The 19,920-nt window shown below is 43.8% G+C and overlaps 1 protein-coding gene across 4 annotated transcripts in view; it reads right to left on the bottom strand.

Moving 5' to 3' along the window:
• LCP1 (lymphocyte cytosolic protein 1) overlaps positions 1-19,920 on the bottom strand; it is a 74,854-nt gene that overhangs the window by 46,709 nt on the left and 8,225 nt on the right. The window lies entirely within an intron of this gene.

The raw sequence follows: 19,920 nt of genomic DNA, 5'->3' as shown, positions 1-19,920 counted from the left end.
GTTCCACAGCATGGATCATGATCTCAAATGAACCCCAGTAGGGGGCTTCTGCCAGTTTGGAGGAAACTGGAAGCAATGCTAAGGAGACTGAACTTCCACCTTCTGCACTGCCTGCTTGAGTCCTTCAAATTTTCATTCCCTCAGCCCATGGAAGCAATGGGGATCATTTGGACCTGACCTCTCATGACTTTTGGGGATTTGTTTTGTTTGGGGGTGACCATTTGGCCTGTTCTCCAAGGGGGAAATCTCTGCCTGCCTTCACTTCCCCAACCCTAACAGGGTGAAGGGGGGAGGGGTGTCTCTATGAGTTCAATGGGAATTGAATCAGGACCTTATTCAGTGAGAGCCTGCTGCTGCTCCCATTGAAGTCAGTGCATAAAATTTTCAAAAGCAACTAGCAATTTAGGTGCCATTTTCAAAGGTAATGTGGGCACTTAGGCACCTAAATCTCACTGAAAGTCAATAGGACTTAGACTTCTAAGTGCCCAAGTCATTTTTGAAAATAGGACTTAGGTGCCTAAATCACTAGTTGCTTTTGAAAATCTTACCCAGAGGCAAAAATCCAATTGACATCAAGAGAACTATAACCTGACTTAAAAAGAACAAGCAGCCTCATTGATTCCCTGTGAACAATTCTAATTTTTGGGAGGAAAGCAGGGGGAGAACGGATGCATAAGAAAGTGAAAAATGATTGGCTAAACAACAGTGTAAAACCAAAGCAATGATAAATAAGTGAAATAAAACATACACTTTAATGCAGATTTAATAGGCCATATTCTACCATCTGTTATTAAGCAGATCCCTGCACTGGTTGCGATAGGGAGTTCTGAGTAAATATGACTGATACAATATGAGCCCCTTTTAGGTACAGCTAGGTGGAAGCAGGCCAGTTTAGAGGAATCTCTGCCTACTATTAAGTGAAACAGAACAGCTGTGGTGTATCTTTTTTTGTTAGACAACTAGCCTCTTGGTACTCTATTTATACAACTAAGGTAAAATAGTGGCTGTGAAATACAGAAGTGCTTATTTTGGCTGTAATGAAAAATTTTTTAATCTTGCTGGATCACACTATGTCTCAAATAGAGTCTTATGCTGTACGCACAACTATTTCCAAAAGGGCATGAGTTACACCAGTGGTTCGCAAAAAGTTTTATAGCGATGCCAACACTCATGATTTTATCACAAGTCTCATGAAAACTGGTGTCTCTCTTAAAGTCTGAGCTCCTGGAGACAAGTGATTATGTAAGAATCTCAGCTTTCATTTTTTAAAAAGTACGTTTCAAACCCTCATGACTATGGGGGAAAAGCATGAAAATGTGACCTCAGCGGCTCAAGTGGCTAAAGACTAAAAAAAAAAACCTATAAGAAGGTAACATGGCAAGCGACCAGCTTGGCTTAATGGTGAAATCCTAGCGGATCTTAAACATAAAAAAGAAGCTTACAAGAAGTGGAAGGTTGGACATATGACCAGGGAAGAGTATAAAAATATTGCTCGGGCATGTAGGAAAGATATCAGGAGGGCCAAATCGCACCTGGAGCTGCAGCTAGCAAGAGATGTCAAGAGTAACAAGAAGGGTTTCTTCAGGTATGTTGGCAACAAGAAGAAAGCCAAGGAAAGTGTGGGCCCCTTACTGAATGAGGGAGGCAACCTAGTGACAGAGGATGTGGAAAAAGCTAATGTACTCAATGCTTTTTTTGCCTCTGTTTTCACTAACAAGGTCAGCTCCCGGACTGCTGCGCTGGGCATCACAGAATGGGGAAGAGATGGCCAGCCCTCTGTGGAGATAGAGGTGGTTAGGGACTATTTAGAAAAGCTGGACGTGCACAAGTCCATGGGGCCGGACGAGTTACATCCGAGAGTGCTGAAGGAATTGGCGGCTGTGATTGCAGAGCCCTTGGCCATTATCTTTGAAAACTCGTGGCGAACGGGGGAAGTCCCGGATGACTGGAAAAAGGCTAATGTAGTGCCAATCTTTAAAAAAGGGAAGAAGGAGGATCCTGGGAACTACAGGCCAGTCAGCCTCACCTCAGTCCCTGGAAAAATCATGGAGCAGGTCCTCAAAGAATCAATCCTGAAGCACTTACATGAGAGGAAAGTGATCAGGAACAGTCAGCATGGATTCACCAAGGGAAGGTCATGCCTGACTAATCTAATCGCCTTTTATGATGAGATTACTGGTTCTGTGGATGAAGGGAAAGCAGTGGATGTATTGTTTCTTGACTTTAGCAAAGCTTTTGACACGGTCTCCCACAGTATTCTTGTCAGCAAGTTAAGGAAGTATGGGCTAGGTGAATGCACTATAAGGTGGGTAGAAAGCTGGCTAGATTGTCGGGCTCAACGGGTAGTGATAAATGGCTCCATGTCTAGTTGGCAGCTGGTGTCAAGTGGAGTGCCCCAGGGGTCGGTCCTGGGGCCGGTTTTGTTCAATATCTTCATAAATGATCTGGAGGATGGTGTGGATTGCACTCTCAGCAAATTTGCAGATGATACTAAACTGGGAGGAGTGGTTGATACGCTGGAGGGGAGGGATAGGATACAGAAGGACCTAGACAAATTGGAGGATTGGGCCAAAAGAAATCTGATGAGGTTCAATAAGGATAAGTGCAGGGTCCTGCACTTAGGATGGAAGAATCCAATGCACCGCTACAGACTAGGGACCGAATGGCTAGGCAGCAGTTCTGCGGAAAAGGACCTAGGGGTGACAGTGGACGAGAAGCTGGATATGAGTCAACAGTGTGCCCATGTTGCCAAGAAGGCCAATGGCATTTTGGGATGTATAAGTAGGGGCATAGCGAGCAGATCGAGGGACGTGATCGTTCCCCTCTATTCGACACTGGTGAGGCCTCATCTGGAGTACTGTGTCCAGTTTTGGGCCCCACACTACAAGAAGGATGTGGATAAATTGGAGGGAGTCCAGCGAAGGGCAACAAAAATGATTAGGGGTCTAGAGCACATGACTTATGAGGAGAGGCTGAGGGAGCTGGGATTGTTTAGTCTGCAGAAGAGAAGAATGAGGGGGGATTTGATAGCTGCTTTCAACTACCTGAAAGGGGGTTCCAAAGAGGATGGCTCTAGACTGTTCTCAATGGTAGCAGATGACAGAACGAGGAGTAATGGTCTCAAGTTGCAATGGGGGAGGTTTAGATTGGATATTAGGAAAAACTTTTTCACTAAGAGGGTGGTGAAACACTGGAATGCGTTACCTAGGGAGGTGGTAGAATCTCCTTCCTTAGAGGTTTTTAAGGTCAGGCTTGACAAAGCCCTGGCTGGGATGATTTAACTGGGAATTGGTCCTGCTTCGAGCAGGGGGTTGGACTAGATGACCTTCTGGGGTCCCTTCCAACCCTGATATTCTATGATTCTATGATTCTATGAAATAAGGACAATCTGGGGAATCAAAGACCAGTCAGCTTAACTTCTGTACCCAGAAAGATAATGGAGCAAATAATTAAGCAATCAATTTGCAAACATCTAGAAGATAATAAGGTGATAAGTAACAGTCAGCACGGATTTGTCAAGAACAAATCATGTCAAACTAACCTGATAGCTTTCTTTGACAGGGTAACAAGCCTTGTGGATAGGATGGAAGCAGTACACATGGTATATCTTGACTTTAGTGAAGCTTTTGATACTGTCTCGCATGACCTTCTCATAAACAAACTAGGGAAATGCAACCTAGATGGAGCTACTACAAGGTGGGTGTAGAACTAGTCCCAGAGAGTGGTTATCAGTGGTTCACAGTCATGCTGATAGGGCATAATGAGTGGGGTCCCGCAGGGATCAGTTCTGGGTCCAGTTCTGTTCAATATCTTCATCAATTATTTAGATAATGGCATACAGAGTACACATATAAAGTTTGTGGATGATTACAAGCTGGGAGGGATTGCAAGTGCTTTGGAGGATAGGATTATAATTCATAGTGGATCACAAGCTAAATATGATTTAACAGTGTAACACTGTTGCAAAAAAAGTGAACATCATTCTGGGATATATTAGCAGGAATGTTGTAAGCAAGACCTCAGAAGCAATTCTTCTGCTCTTCTCCACTCTGATTAGGCTTGAACTGGAGTATTGTGTCCAGTTCTGGGCACCACATTTCAGGAAAGATGTGGACAAACTGGAGAAAGCTATAACAGTGCCATGCGCACGCCTGTTCTCTCTTTCAGGTGACATTTTAAACATGATGTGGGCAGCATTATCTCCTGCGAATGTAAACAAACTTGTTTGTGTGAGCATTTGGCAGAACAAGAAGTAGGACTGAGTGGACTTGTAGGCTCTAAAGTTTGACATTGTTTTATTTTTGAATGCAGTTATTTTTTGTACATAATTCTACATTTGTAAGTTCAACTTTCATGATAAAGAGATTGCACTTCAGCACTTGTATTAAGTGAATTGAAAAATACTATTTCTTTTATTTTTACAGTGCAAATGTTTATAATAAAAAATATAAAGGGAGCACTGCATACTTTGTATTCTATGTTGTAATTGAAATCAATATATTTGAACATGTGGAAAACATCCAAAAATATTTACATAAATAGTATTCTCTTATTGTTTAACAGCATGATTAATCACGATTAATTTTTTTAATTGTGCAATTAATCATGATTAATTTTTTTAATTGTTTGACAGCCCTAATAAACAGAAATTTAATTTGTTTTGCTTTTGGATTGCACTCAGAAAATTGCACACACATGCATGTGTAATTGTATTTGTACATATACACACTTGCAAACTAAAATAATTGGTGTACTTTGTCACATTTTGGCTTTAAAATGTTAACATTCTAACTCTGTTCATTTTGCTCTTAGTTTATTCTCTTCATTTCCTTCACTCATCTTTTTTGAAAATTATATCCCTGTGTCTCTTCCTCTGTCTTTCAGTATCTCCCTTATTTCCACTTGTCCCTCTCTTTCATATAATGCATTCTCTCCCTCTTTCCACTGGTTCTTTTTATTTCACCTTACTTCTCTTTAATCTCTTTCACTTTCCACTTTCTCTCTCTAACTACCCTTTTCTGACTCTTCCCCTAATTCTCTTTCTGCCTGCCCTCACCCAGTCATGTGGTCTCTTCCAGCCCTGTTTTCCTTCCTACTTCTCTTTGCAGCACCCAGCCTTGCTCCCTGCTTATCTCTGAATCACCCTGCCAAGAATGCCCCAACACTTGGCTTCTCCATTCTAGCCTATCGCTCATACAGCTCAGCAGTTCCGTAGCATTTTGCAGCCAGGAGACTGTAAAAATTATCAGCTCCCTGTGAGGAAAGGAACTAGGCCTGCCCCATAAGGAACTTGCTACCCTTCCACAGCACATAAAAATATTTGCATAGAATTGGGGTAGTAAACGCCAAAAGTGAAGGACTGGATGAAATACAGAAGTGTTATTCTCAACATTTCCATAGTTGTTTTGTAGGTCATAGGCTCCATTTTTTTGCAGCAAAAAAAGCAATGAGAGTTGTCACAGAGCTGACTGTGCACCTCATTGTTGGACTGAAAGCAGAGGCGGTGCTGCCTATTGGGAGCCCTATGCAGGACTATGTTGGCCCCTTTCACACACAACACATACTAAGAAAGTGAATGGGGGGCCTCTGGAACTGCTCTGGGCCCAAAGCAATTGTTTAGTCTGTTTATGTCTAACGCCGACACTGACTGAAAGGGATGCTGTAGGACAAAAAAATATAGAGGGATATGAGGTGGTGGATGAGGGATGGAGTTGGTAAAGAAATGAAGCTAATAACTTTACTGAAATATCCTGCAAGAATGAAATATAAGGACCATAGCAGGGAATGTCTGAATGGTTTGAGCTAGCAATCCCCATTCAATTCAGCCCTACCCTGAAAAATTACTGTAAAAATGCTGTCAACTTACCTGACAGATCACCACCCTGTGTGTACTGAGTCATATCTGCTGACCTCAGTAACAAAAATTAATGTTTACTTCTGTTGTCCCACAGAGCTAACACAGCTAAGAGTGGGAGCTGGATTATATTCCTTTTTATGCATCGCCAACAGGTAATCTAGCACGGAAGGCACCAGTTCGTACTGGTGCTGTTGACAGCATAATCTGAAGATAATGGGGCTGCTCAGGGGTAAATGAAGACCTAATTTGGCCGGCAGAACCTTTATTACTGGTGATGCATGAGAAAGAAGGAACCCAACTTGACTTACTGAGATCAAACTAAGTTTGCAGGAATGGCAGTAGGATTTTCTTTTTACCTTGTTGGTTAAATGCCTTATTGAGGCCACGTTTGCACTGCAAACTTTGGCCGAAGCATGTTACATTGGCATAAAGCCACCACACTTAGTATGTTGCTCATGCACGTGTATACTTGGCTCCTTGCCATCAGCGCTGAGAATACTCACCAGCAATGTTTGTGTCAATGCACAATGAGGTGCACCAGGGTAGATATTCCAGTGTGCAACCCACCACCATCCAGAGCACTGTTTTGGGAAGTTTTGGCAACACATGGTGGGGCAGAAACAAGTCATACAGGCATTATTAGGAGAAGGGGTCAAGTTCCCTGCATGTGACTTTCTCCAGCCCATAATGTGAGCCCTATCCCATAATTTTCACACCTTTTTTAAAAATCCCATGAACCCATACAACCCTCCTCACTGTCCACCATCTCTAACAGACGCATGGAAATTACACAGCTCTGCGCTATTGTCATGAGTGTTGCAAGTGCAGGACACATGATCCTCTGATATTGGCACACCCACAAAAAGAACCACATCATGATTTCGTGGAAGACAGATTGCTGTGGGACATAGCGAACAAAAACCAATTCAAGGTTGTTGGTGGCATTCGCAGGTTTGACAGTGGAGTGCCACGTTTGGGCCGAGAAACAAGCACTCACTGGTGGGCTTGCGCTTTAATGCACGTTTTGGATGATGAGCAGTGGCTGCAGAACTTTCAGATGCAAAAAGCCAGATTCCTGGATCTGTGTGCTGAGTTTGCCCTAGCAGTCCATTGCATGGACACCAGAATGAGAGCTGCACTGAAAGTAGGTGGTGATCACAATGTAGAATCTTGCAACTGAATTGCTACCGGTCAGTGGGAAATAATTTTGGAGTTGAAAAATCCACAGTGGGGTCATTGTCATGCAAGTACACAGGGCCATTAATTGTCTCTTTTTATGCACTACTGAGACTCTTGGAAATGTGCAGGACAGAGTGGATGGATTTGCAGCAACGGTATTCCCAAACTGCTATGGAATGATAGATGGCATGCATATCCCTACTTTTGCACCAGATCACCTTGCCACAAAGTACATCAACAGAAAAGGCTACTTTTCTATGGTTATGGAAGCATTGGTGGATCACCAAAGATGCTTCATTGACATCAACATTGGCTGGTCAGGGAAGGAGTATGATGCTCATATCTTTAAGAACACAGGGCTGTTCAGAATGCTGCAAGGAAGGACTTTCTTTCCCGACCAGCCGATTACCACTGGTGATGTTGAAATGCTTATAGTGATCCTGGGGGACCCAACCTATCCCTTGCTCATGAAACCTTACACGAGCCACCTTGGCAGCACCATGGAAAGATTTAACTACTATCTCAGTAGGTGCAGAATGACAGTTGAATGTGCTTTTGGTATATTAAAGGTATAAAAGAATCAAAATCACTGTCTGCCAGGGTAAAGTCCTTCTCTTACTGTGACTGTTTGGCTAAGCAACAGAGCCTCAGACTGCACAGTAAGAGAAGGACCTTACCCTGGCAGACAGTGATTTTGATTCTTTCTTTTATACCTCTAACTAGCCAAGTGATAAGAATAGACCTAAATTCTTAGAGTATAGGCCTTTACAGACAGGCCTGAATATCTATATACTAACAATGGTGTTGTTTACTCACAAGATTGGATCTCAGTGAGAAAAATATCCCAATGATTATAGCTGACTGCTATGTCCTGCATAATATCTGTGAGGCAAAGGGGGGGAAAGTTGTCACAAAGATGAAAGGCAGAGGTGGATCAATTGTCTGCTCAGTTTGATAAGCCAGATACAAGAGATATTAGAAGACCCCCAAAGTGGAGCTATATGGCTCAGGGAGGTCTTGAAACAAGCCTTTAACAGTGAGCCACAGTAATGCATTGTGACATACTGTACTCGAGCTGGCCTTGATGTTTTGGGGCTTGTTAGAAATTTTGTAGTGCTTGGTATACATTTCTTACATCTCTTGGTATACATCTCTTATCTTACTGTCAATGCACCTATTAATTTTGTTGTGGTTGCTGTATAATTATTACATCATGTTTGCCACTGATCCTGTGAGTTGTGTCAAATTGTACAGTAACCAGAAACCGCTAGACACTCTGCAGCATATGTTCTGATCTAATAAAGATGAAATATTTTCCAAATAATAGATTTTTTTTCAGTAACAAAACCAAAGTAAAGAAAAATCTGTGTAGTTTAAAAGCAAATACATTAAAAACTTATCAAATTAATGGAACAGAACTTAACAAGGGGAAAGAACATTCACATCCATTTTGTTTACGCATACAGCAGTGGCTCTGATACAAGTCAGTGTATGCAAAGCTGCAATTGTCCTTAATGTCCCCCGGTGTGGAGTGGTAGGAGTAAGGTTGCAGCCTCGGATGCCATGTGGAATGTTGAGGATGAGTGTAGGGAGGTGCTATAATGGAGTTCTCCATGGACTGCAGTGGGAAGCAAGCCCGTGATTGTTGAACCTGCACATTCACAAGAGTCCTCAGCATCCATGTTTGCTGCTCGAGAAGCCCCATTATGTCCTGGTGCATCTCCCTCTCCTTCTCCTGTCCGCTCTTGCTTTCTCCATACAGTCTGCAATATTCACCCTCCAGGCCCTATGCTCATGATCTGATGCAGCACTGGCTTGCAGGATCTCATTGAATAGATCATCCTGAGTCCTCTTCTTTCTCTTCCTTATGTGACTCAGGCATTCCATGAGTGTAGAGGGTGAACCCCAAGGCCACGACAACAGTAGATACAATAAAACACACAGAAGTACAGTTGTCAGGATAGTCACAACAGAAAGCAAAAATTAAGGTTCAGAACTGCCTTCCTTTTCTCCCTAAAGTTTTGAACAAGACATGCTTATTAACACTTCAGGGTGCTTGTACACAGCACCACTCACAGCACCAAACATGGTGAGCATGGCCTGCTGGGGTGAGGGAAATGAGGATGGAATGGCTCAGTTGCATGAAACTATGAGTATAAGGCAATGGCACTCAATACTGGCACCATTTTCAACAGGTGGTGGTGATTTTAGCCGATATCTCACTCCTGAGGGTAATAAAGGCACAGAGAGTACAGCAGCGGCTGGCGTCCTGAAGCTGCCCACGCCCGAACGCTGCTAGTTTTTACTGCAGTGGTGCCTGCCCAAGTTATCACTGACTGGTGTGGCAAAGTGTCGTACTGGGGAGGAAAAAACAAGGCTGCTGTCCCTAGAAACTTTCAGGAGAGGATTGCAGAGTACCTCCGTGAAAATTTCATCGAGATCTCTCCAGAGGATTCAAGGGACATCCCTGTGTACATAAACAAACTGCTTCACATGCCCCCTTGCCTCACTGTACAGGGGAATGAACAGCAGATACCAACTCTTCTTGTCTTTGTTGTACTCTACCTCTTCTAGTATGACTAAAGGAATGAAAAGTCGATAGCTGTGCCCTGCTGAGTTGGAGGTACCATCAGTGCATCATTTTAATGAGAAGTACATTGACACACTTACCCCAGGTTCCTTCCCCAGCATCAGGTTCCCCTATGCTCAACTGCCGGGACTGACTGCACTGCAGTGGAGTCTCAAACAGGTTTTGGCTCTCAGTATAGCTGGATCCCCCAGTTGCATGTCCCCCATCCACCTCCTCTTCCTTCTCCTCCTCTTCCTGGCTGTTCACAGCAGGGGTCTGTGTCTTGGGTTCCTCAAAGGTGGTCTGGAGGGTGATGGTAGGGTATTTGCCAAGTATGGCATGCAGCTCATTGTAAAAGCAAGAGGTCTGAGGCTCCTCACCAGATTGACTGTTGGCCTTCCTGGCCTTCTGGTATTCCTGCCACAATTCCTTCGCTTTCATGCAGCACTGCTGCTGATCCCTGTCATACCCCTTCTCCTGCACTCCCTGTGCAATCGTCTCCTATATGTCCACATTTGTATGGCTGGTCCGTAGCAGTGCCTGCACAGCTTATTCTGTCCATAGGTCCAGGAGATTCCATATCTCCTGTCTTCTCCAGGCTGGAGCACATGTGGAGCATGTAGTTGGCATGGCTGGCTGGGCAGTTGCACACAACAATGGAAAGCTGCTAATTTCCTCACCAAGCTGGACAATCAGGAAAAGGCATTTCCAAAATTTGCAGGGTTTTAAGGGAAACGGGGGAGGGAGGGAGGGAGGGCTTCCAGTATCTGAGATCTCAGGACAGGGGAGTTCACAACTGTGACCAGAACAGTCAGTGTCGGGTATTGTGGGATAGCTGCTGGAGGATGTTATGGTTGACGTAGGTAACACAATGTCTATACTCACACCACATCAACCTCAGTACATCGACCATGGCTCAACACCATTTAGGGAGGTGGTGTTACAGTGTGACCATAACAGGCACTTACATCATTGGGAGACAAATTTACATGTAGACACACGCACAACTGGGTCTATGCAAGGCGGCTTACATCGATCTAACTTTGTAATATAGACCAAGCCTGAGTGACTGGTTGACACTGGAGCATGGATGAGATCTAGGTTTCTGAGGTTCAACTGAAATAAAACTAAGGTGATGTTGGTAAGTTGTGGAAGCAAACAGAAAATCCACTGAGGATTGTATGTGCATCTTGTATTGAGGGTGTTTGTTCACTGTTTGTTTCTAAAGTTCAAAATTTGGTGATCTAGCTAGATCTTCAGCTGCTGTTGGGTGACTAGGCAGTAGTAGTGTCCAGACTATTGGTTTTTCTTTTTGTTTTTTATTAGATTTTTTGTTTTTTATTAGATATTGAGCACAGGGGAAGACAATGAGTAGGTTTGGACAAAGTTAGCTAATGGTGTATTTAAATACTTAAAATGTAGGCCTAGATAATTTCCTTATTGACTATTGTGACAAAGTTCCTGCTCTACGTTGGTGGGTCTTGCGCTTATTGGCGGATTTGCTCCCCTTGGAGCTTCACAGCAGCCCTCAGCTTAGCCGTTTTTCTGAACCCACAGTCCAGGTTGACTCCTCCTGTGTCTGACCAGGAGTTGGGAGGATTTGGGGGGAACCCGGGCCCACCCTCTACTCCAGGTTCCAGCCCAGGGCCCTGTGGAATGCAGCCGTCTAGAGTGCCTCCTGGAACAGCTGTGCGACAGCTACAACTCCCTGGGCTACTTCCCCATGGCCTCCTCCCAACACCTTCTTTATCCTCACCACAGGACCTTCCTCCTGGTGTCTGATAATACTTGTACACCTCAGTCCTCCAACATTCTGCGTTCTCACTCTCAGCTCCTAGTGCCTCTTGCTCCCAGCTCCTCACATGCACACCACAAACTGAAGTGAGCTCCTTTTTAAAACCCAGGTGCCCTGATTAGCCTTCCTTAATTGAGTCTAGCAGCTTCTTGATTGGCTGCAGGTGTTCTAATCAGCCTGTCTTAATGGTCTCCAGAAGGTTCCTGATTGTTCTGGAACCTTCCGTTACCCTACGCAGGGAAAAGGGACCTACTTAGCCTCGGGCTAATATATCTGCCTTCTATTACTCTCCTATAGCCATCTGGCCCGACCCCGTCACAGCTTGTTATCCCAAGGCGAGTCTCTGACATACTTCAAACCAATTACACTGCTTCAGGTAGAATAAACAAAGATTTATTAACTATAAAAAAAAATACTCTCCTATAACCATCTGGCCCGATCCTGTCACACTATATAAATAAGGAAGTAGCCCAACCTACACCTTAAGGCCAAAATTTTCAAATGTGGCCTCTAATTTGGGGTGCCTCCATTTCTGAGTGCTGATCCTGAGACACCCTAAGTCTTGTGTGCAGGATGTTGAAGGCTGGACACTCAAAAATACAGTCATTCAGAATGCAAGACCACATGAAAATTTGGCTGCAGATGTCAGATTTGCTCTCCACTAATGGGTAATATACAGAAGCTGCTTGGATGCACAGAAAATATGAGCTAGACCAACCAGAACACATTCTCTTTCCTAGTGATCTTTCCAATACCATAAGCTGCTGCTTCACATTCTCTGCAGCTAGGGCCATTGCACACTGGGGAGAAATGAGACAAAGAGACCCCATGTGTTTTCAAATGTTAAAATGAGAATTATGGCTCTCAAAAGCTTTCCCAAAAAACCCTAGCCCTATTCCTGAAAAAGAGCAATAAGCACTAAAACTAGAGTCTTATCTAAAAGACAGACAAGTCTGAATCAAGATTCTGTATTCATCACTATCCTGAGATAATACCAAAGAACATAGGGGGACTTAAACAATTGACATATACAATATGGTAATATAACTCATAGTGGAATTTTGTTTTCTGCTGTTAAAATAAGTATGAGTTGAACACAATCATGGTATTGAGTCAAATCCTGCAGTCCTTTCTTAGGCAAAACCTCCTTAGACTGCAGTCGGAGTTTTAGCTGTATGTGGACTGAAGGCCAAATCTTGCTTACTTTACCCATGCAGTTAGTCCATTTGAAGATAACTATTTGCATGAGTAAAATAATCAGGACTTGTACCTGAGTTAGAACTGAAGGATCTGTCCCACACAAATTAGAGATGGAAAATATTAGCTCATCAAGTCCAACACCAGCATGTGATGAATGAATTAGAGAAATCATTGAAACAAAATATGCTGGTAACATCAGTGTGATCTATGGAATCCAGTGAGTAAGCACGGTCTGCCCAGGCAGCTTTAACTTACATACTCAGATTTTCCAATGTTTAAGAAAACACTCTTGATAAGAAAATATTTAATATGCTTAATTGAGTTTCTTCCTTCCTCTCTGTTTCACTCCCTGTTTGAGCATAACCCTTGTATAACCCCCTCTTGTGCAACTGTCATGGTTTCCGAGATCTGTACACAGTTCTACGAGGGAAATAGCAAATGACGATAATTTTTGAGCAACATAATTCAAGATAAACCAATCACAATCATTTGCATTTTTGGAGTCCTATTTTCACACCCCGCTTTAAGTGAAACTCCCTGCTGTAAGCACTGCCATCACTGGGGGAGTTTTGTTTAAACACAGCTGGTATGATAGAGTTCCCGCAGTGTATGAGATGGCCACAGCATTTGGAAAGAAGTCGGGGGACAGGAATTGGGGAGTTGGAGGAGAGAGTGTCACAGAGGCGGAGTGAGAAAGTACTACTACGCAACATTTTCTTTCAGCAATTGTTTACCGGAATGCTGATGCTGACCGCCCCTGCCGTGGTCACCTGGCCTGGAAATCAATGAGGATGTAGAAAAGACAGCATTGGTTACAGAATGGTTTGCCCACCCACTCCAGTGTCTCAGTAATTCAGGAAGTTTCTAAAAACACAGTAAACTGTTTGAAAAAACAGCACTGGGAAAAGAGAATCTATAAAAGAGAAACAGCAGAGGGGGAAGTTGGTAGCAGAGGGAGTGGCCTATTGCCACACACTCTAAAAACTTAACTATGGCCTTGTATTCAAGCTCTCATAGTGTGTTGGTGGCAGAGCCGGTAGCAGGATACAGGAGTCCTTTCCTGGTTCTGTGCTCTTGTGTACAAGACCGCACTTCCAGACAGTGGCCTGAACCACACAGGGACTTAGGCATTGGAATGCCTAACTTTTAGTCACATAGAAAATCACAGTATCAACACTGATGATCCACAAAGTTAGGCACATCGGTTCCCTGCACAATGAATGGTGAGAGACAGGCACCCAAGAATGAGATCCACAAAAGCCAGCATACTAGCTAATGAGAGATGCCAAAGAACCGGGGGTATGCTAAGGCCACCCCATCTCATGGAGATAGGTGCTTATCTCCACTAATGATCTACAACCAGATTCATTCCTGGAATCAGGCGGTTTAGGTCAGTGTTTCTCAACTACCAGTTTGTGGACCGGTCCTGGTCCCTGAGATCTCCCTGACACAGTTCAGGGAGGCAGCAAGCCAGTCCCTGTTATCACAAAGGTTGAGAAACACTGGCTTAGGTGATAAGTGGTTTCTGATGAGAAAGAATTAAGCACCTGCATCATTCCACACACAACAGCTGGATGAGGAGGAGGAGCTGCTATTAATTTTAGAAGTTTAGCCCAGTGGTCAGAACACTCACTTGGGAGGTGGGAGATCCCCATTCAATTCCCTCTTCTCCCTGCAGGGGAGAAAGGATATGATCAGGGATCTCCTATAACTCTCACAAGAGTGCTCTGGCCGCTGAGCTATAGGCTATTCAGACTCCCACAGTCTCATCTCATGAAGCTATTCCACTTTTTATAAATAATTAGAGAGTCATGGGAGCCAGGGGATTAGACCTGGCATCTCCACCAAGGTACAGAGTCACTCTCACGCTCTCTCTGTGGCCCAGCAACTCTAAGTCTTTATACACAGTGGAACAGCTTCAAGAGAAGAGACTGAGGAAGACCCACATCAGAATATCCCATATGTCAGTGGTTAGAGCACTCCTCTTAGAGGTGAGGGAAACACCTGTTCAAATCCTTTCTCCTGCTAAGATAGAGTAGGAAATGGACCTACATTTCCGATATCCCAAGTGAGTGTCCTAACCACCAGGCTAAAGGTTATAAGGTGGGCGGCATCACCTACAGTGAGGTGTTGAACAGGACCTGATCTAGTAGGAGGCCTCTGAGCATGCCTACCAGATCAGGCCCTGCAGGCAAGATAGACATGCAGATGCCTATTTTTCCACAGTTTGTTGATCACATTGGAACTTATGTGGTAAAAGCATACAATGGGTAGAGGGAGGCAGCAGTCTGCTTATCAAGGGCTTAAGCACCTAGGGAACTTCTACCCTGAAAACTTAGGCACCTACAGAGTTAGGTGATAGCAGAGCAGGAATTTTGTGGATCACAACGGAGCCTAAAATTTGGACCTGAAGTCTGGGGTTTAGACACCTAAGTATCTTCGTGGATCTGGGCCTGGATCCCTGAATGTTTATCATAACTGAACAGGCATAAAAACATCAGGAATTATGAGTGAACTTTTGAACGCACATCTTTGACTAGTTAATTTTTTTATATAACTCTGCATAGTAATTGTATAAAATGAAGGATTCAGACTTGCACTCTGGTGTTACTGAAGTCATAGAATCATAGAAGATTAGGGTTGGAAGAGACCTCAGGAGGTCATCTAGTCCAACCCCCTGGTCAAAGCAGCACCAACCCCAACTAAATCATCCCAGACAGGGATTTGCCAAGTTGGGCCTCTAAGCCCATTTTCCCTGCCAGCTTGGGACTCCAGAACTCTGCCTTGTTGAGCCAGACACGCTAGCCTGCTGCAGGTCTGGTCCATGCCCACAAAGCTGCACACTTAACTGAAAACAGCTTAGCAGGCAACCTGCCTCCAGCACTCAGACACCCAGCTCCCAATGGGATCCAAATCCCAAATAAATCTGTTTTACTCTGTATAAAGCTTATACAGTTCCAGCAGACATCTTAGGTGGAAAGCAGGAGTGTTCTCATGACTGACCCCTTTTATAGTTTTGGCACAAGGCAGGAATCTTTTGTCTCTCTTGGTCCCCACCCCTCCTTTTAAATGGAAAAGTACCAGATTTAAGATGGATTCCAATATCAGGTGACATGGTCACATGTCTTGTGAGACCTCATTCTTCATTACCCACAGGCTGGCCCACATGTACACAGTCAGGCTTGCAGGTAAGTAAACCATCTACAACCAGTTGTCCTAGTCAATGGGAGCCATCAAGATTCTAAACCACCATTAAAGACTCACACCTTGCATAGTTACAATAGGACCTCAGAGTTATACTTCATATTTCTAGCTTCAGATACAAGGATGATACATGCATACAAATAGGATGAACACACTCAGTAGATTATAAGCCTTGTAATGATACCTTACAAGAGACCTTTTGCATAAAGCATATTCCAGTTACATTATATTCACATTCATAAGCATATTTTCATAAAATATATGGAGTGCAACATCACAGGGTCTTAAAAACCTCTAAGGATGGAGATTCCATCACCTCCCTAAATAACCCATTCCAGTGCTTCACCACCCTCCTAGTGAAATAGTTTTTCCTAATATCCCACCTAGACCTCCCCCACTGCAACTTGAGACCATTGCTCCTTGTTCTGTCATCTACCACCACTGACAACAGCCTAGCTCCATCCTCTTTGGAACCTCCTTCAGGTAGTTGAAGGCTGCTATCAAATCCCACCTCACTCTTCTCTTCTGCAGACTAAATAAGTCCAGTTCCCTCATAAGTCATGTGCACCAGCCCCCTAATCATTTTTGTTGCCCTCCACTGGACTCTCCAATTTGTCCACGTCCTTTCTGTAGTGGGGGCCCAAAACTGGACGCAATACTCCAGATGTGGCCTCACCAGTGCCAAATAGAGGGGAATAATCACTTCCCTCGATCTGCTGGCAATGCTCCTACTAATGCAGCCCAATATGCCATTAGCCTTCTTGGCAACAAGGGAACACTGTTGACTCATATCCACCTTCTTGTCCTCTGTAATCCCCAGGTCCTTTTCTGCAGAACTGCCGCTTAGCCAGTCTGTCCCCAGCCCGTAGTAATGCATGGGATTCTTCCGTCCTAAGTGCAGGACTCTGCACTTGTCCTTGTTGAACCTCACCAGATTTCTTTTGGCCCAATCCTCCAATTTGTCTAGGTCACTCTGGACCCTATCCCTACCCTCCAGTGTATCTCTGTCTCCCCCAAGCTTAGTGCCATCTGCGAACTTGCTGAGGGTGCAATCCATCCCATCATCCAGATCATTAATAAAGATGTTGAACAAAACCGGCCCCAGGACTGACCCCTGAGGCACTCCGCTTCATACCAGCTGCCAACTAGACATGGAGCTGTTGATCACTACCCATTGACCCCCAACAATCTAGCCAACTTTCTATCCACCTTATAGTCCATTCATCCAATCCATACTTTTTTAACTTGCTGGCAAGAATACTGTGGGAGATCGCATCAAAAGCTTTGCTAAAGTCAAGATATATCGCGTCCACCGCTTTCCCCATATCCACAGAGCCAGTTATTCATAGAAGACAATCAGGTTGGTCAGGCATGACTTGCCCTTGGTGAATCCATGTTGAGTGTTCCTGATCACCTTCCTTTCCTCCAAAATGAATTCCTTCAGAACCTGCTTCATGATTTTTCCAGGGTCTGAGGTGAGGCTGACCCATCCGCAGTTCCCCGGATTCTCCTTCCCTTTTTTAAAGATGGGCATTATATTTGCCTTTTTCCAATTATCTGGGACCTCCCCCAATCACCACAAGTTTTCCAATATAATGGTCAATGGCTCTGTAACCACATCACCCATCTCCCTCAGCACCCTCAGATATAAGTCCATGGCCAAACTCCCCATTGGCTTCAATGACTACCAGTATTTGCCCCTGGTAGCCAAACTTTCAAAAGTGACCATTGATTCTGGGTACCTCCTCTTCTGAATTCCCAGCATGAGACACCTGACTTTCAGAGTTCACAGCTCTCATTGCCATCAGCTGGAATTGTGGATAAACAACATTCCTGAAAAACAGTCCATAAGTGTCTGAGGACTGCCAAATGTCCCACATCGGAAATCATTACTACCATGCAGAATCATTGGATAATCAAATTATAGCAGTCAGGCAAAGCTCTCACATCCCCTGCCCAAGAAACTCTGTACTAGTCCTGGTCCCTTTCTCCCCTCAGCTGAGAGTTATCCCTGAACAGCTATAGGAAAGGGAAGAAATTGACTGGGATCCCATTGTTGGGCTTCAGCGGTCTCCCAGGAACCAAACACTTTTCCCCTCAGTGTGGCAGCAAAGTCCTAGCATGCCGTTCGGGGGCACTGTGCTGTCAGAGGTGCCATCTTTCAATCACAACTGGGAGATTCTTTCTTGTACCTCATACATAAAATTGATGTCATTATAGTTACACCTTGGTGTCCTGGCCAAATTGTAGTTTTGGAAATTCTGCCTACCTCTGAAGTTTTCGCTGGATACTGTATTCTTCACTTCCTCTCCTGGTGAACAGTGGTCATCTGTCATGTCGGAGGTGGCTGCACTTCAGTAATGAATAAGTGATCCAAGTGTAGTCTATCATTCAGTTACTCTGCTTAAAGCATGTGCACACTTTGGAAATTCAGTTAATTACTTATTATAGGCAGAGCAAATAGACCTCCAGTGGTTAAGGTTAACCTACACTTCCCATTATAAGATCTTGTTTTCTGTAACTTCTAACTTTGCCAAAATACAGCCGGCCATTCAAGCTGAAATTTTCCATGCTGAGTGTCTTCTCACGGTGAATCTTTCTGCAAAGTTTTAGCCAAAACAGTTTACCTGTTTCTGAGAACTAGGTTAGAGAAAACAAATATATTGTTTCCCCCATGTTAAATTTTTTTCCCATCCATTTCATGGATAAGCTTTAGTGCTTCTGTGCTTCAGAGAAGAGACTTGAAATCTGGCATGGGGCATGCTTTGTGTCAGGGATGTGCCTTCTGCCATCCCTGTAAAAATTTACCCAAATTTTGCCAAGTTATAAGCCTTTGAAAAATCTCATTTCACACATGCTCAGTAAACACTTGTCAGAGTTTGGCCGCTAAGTTCTCTGAAAATTCTCTCTGCACCCAAGCGTGCACTATTCTGGGGTTGCAGGGCTGAGCAAGACTTTCCCTGCATTTGTTCCTTCCAGCCCCCTGGGACTACTGTGGTGCTGGGCACCAGAAATGAGAGAGGGAGACTCTCTCTCCTGTGTGCTCAATGCTCACTTAAGATCATGTTGGGTGGCTAGAGGAACTCAAAGAATTAGCAGAATTATTTTCCCATTAGTAATATTGTTGCCTTGCCCACACCATGATGGGTACATTAGAAATGTAGCATAAATAACAGGCTATAAACCCTCTTGATCAACAGTTCAAATCCAGCCCAGGCTGGTAGAGACTGTAAATAATTGCCATCTAATAGATGTTCTGTGGCCATGAATTGGTGGTCTCACTTCATTCCCAGTAGACAGGTATCCACAATACAAAAAGAAACTTTTACTAAGGGCCAAATTTCCAGCTGATCTCCTTACCTACAGTTTCAAAATTTACAAATATCTTAGATACTTATATGGCCCCCATTAGTGTAGCATCTGAGTGCCTCAAAATCTTTGATGTACTTATCCTCACACTACCTCCAGGAGGGAGGGTCATACTATTATCCCCCTTTGACAGATTGAGAACTGAGGCACTTAGAAGGTTATGTGCAGACAAACAGATTCTCTAGGAGAGGAAGCTGGTTCAGTGGTTAGAGCGCTAGCTTAGGCCATCTGAAACTTGGAGTCAATTCCTACTCTGCTATGGATATCATGGGCAAGTAACTTATTCTCTATCTGTGTACTGCTTAATAGGAAACTGCAAAAGCAAATGTTGCAGGTTACACATGCCAGTCAGTATTGTGCATGAAGATGCAGGTGTTTGTGGTCACAGCTTTTCCTGTGAGGCTAACTGAAATTTGGCCCTAATAGGTAGCCTTGGTAGAGAAATCAGATTTGAAATGGCTTGAAAAGTGAATTGCCCTCACACACCTAGCCTTGGTCCCCAAAGAACTGAGTTGAGGCACATCAGTAGCCGATGGTTTAAGCCTGCACTGGAACTTTATAGGGTCTGTGAATTCAGCCTCAGACTTTTTTTTTTTTTTAAGAAATACCTGAAAAGACAAAAAAGAGATTTTACATTTTTTAAATTCTGTGTGTTTATCTTTTTTTTTTTTTTAAACTGGTTCTTCTGCCATTACATATGAGGTCTATATAATCTTTTCTGTCCTGTTCTTTCTGGAGGACCAGGGT

This window comes from Natator depressus, chromosome 1, assembly GCF_965152275.1.
Source record: "Natator depressus isolate rNatDep1 chromosome 1, rNatDep2.hap1, whole genome shotgun sequence".
NCBI lineage: Eukaryota > Metazoa > Chordata > Testudines > Cheloniidae > Natator > Natator depressus.
This window is presented reverse-complemented; position numbering and strand designations above follow the sequence as displayed.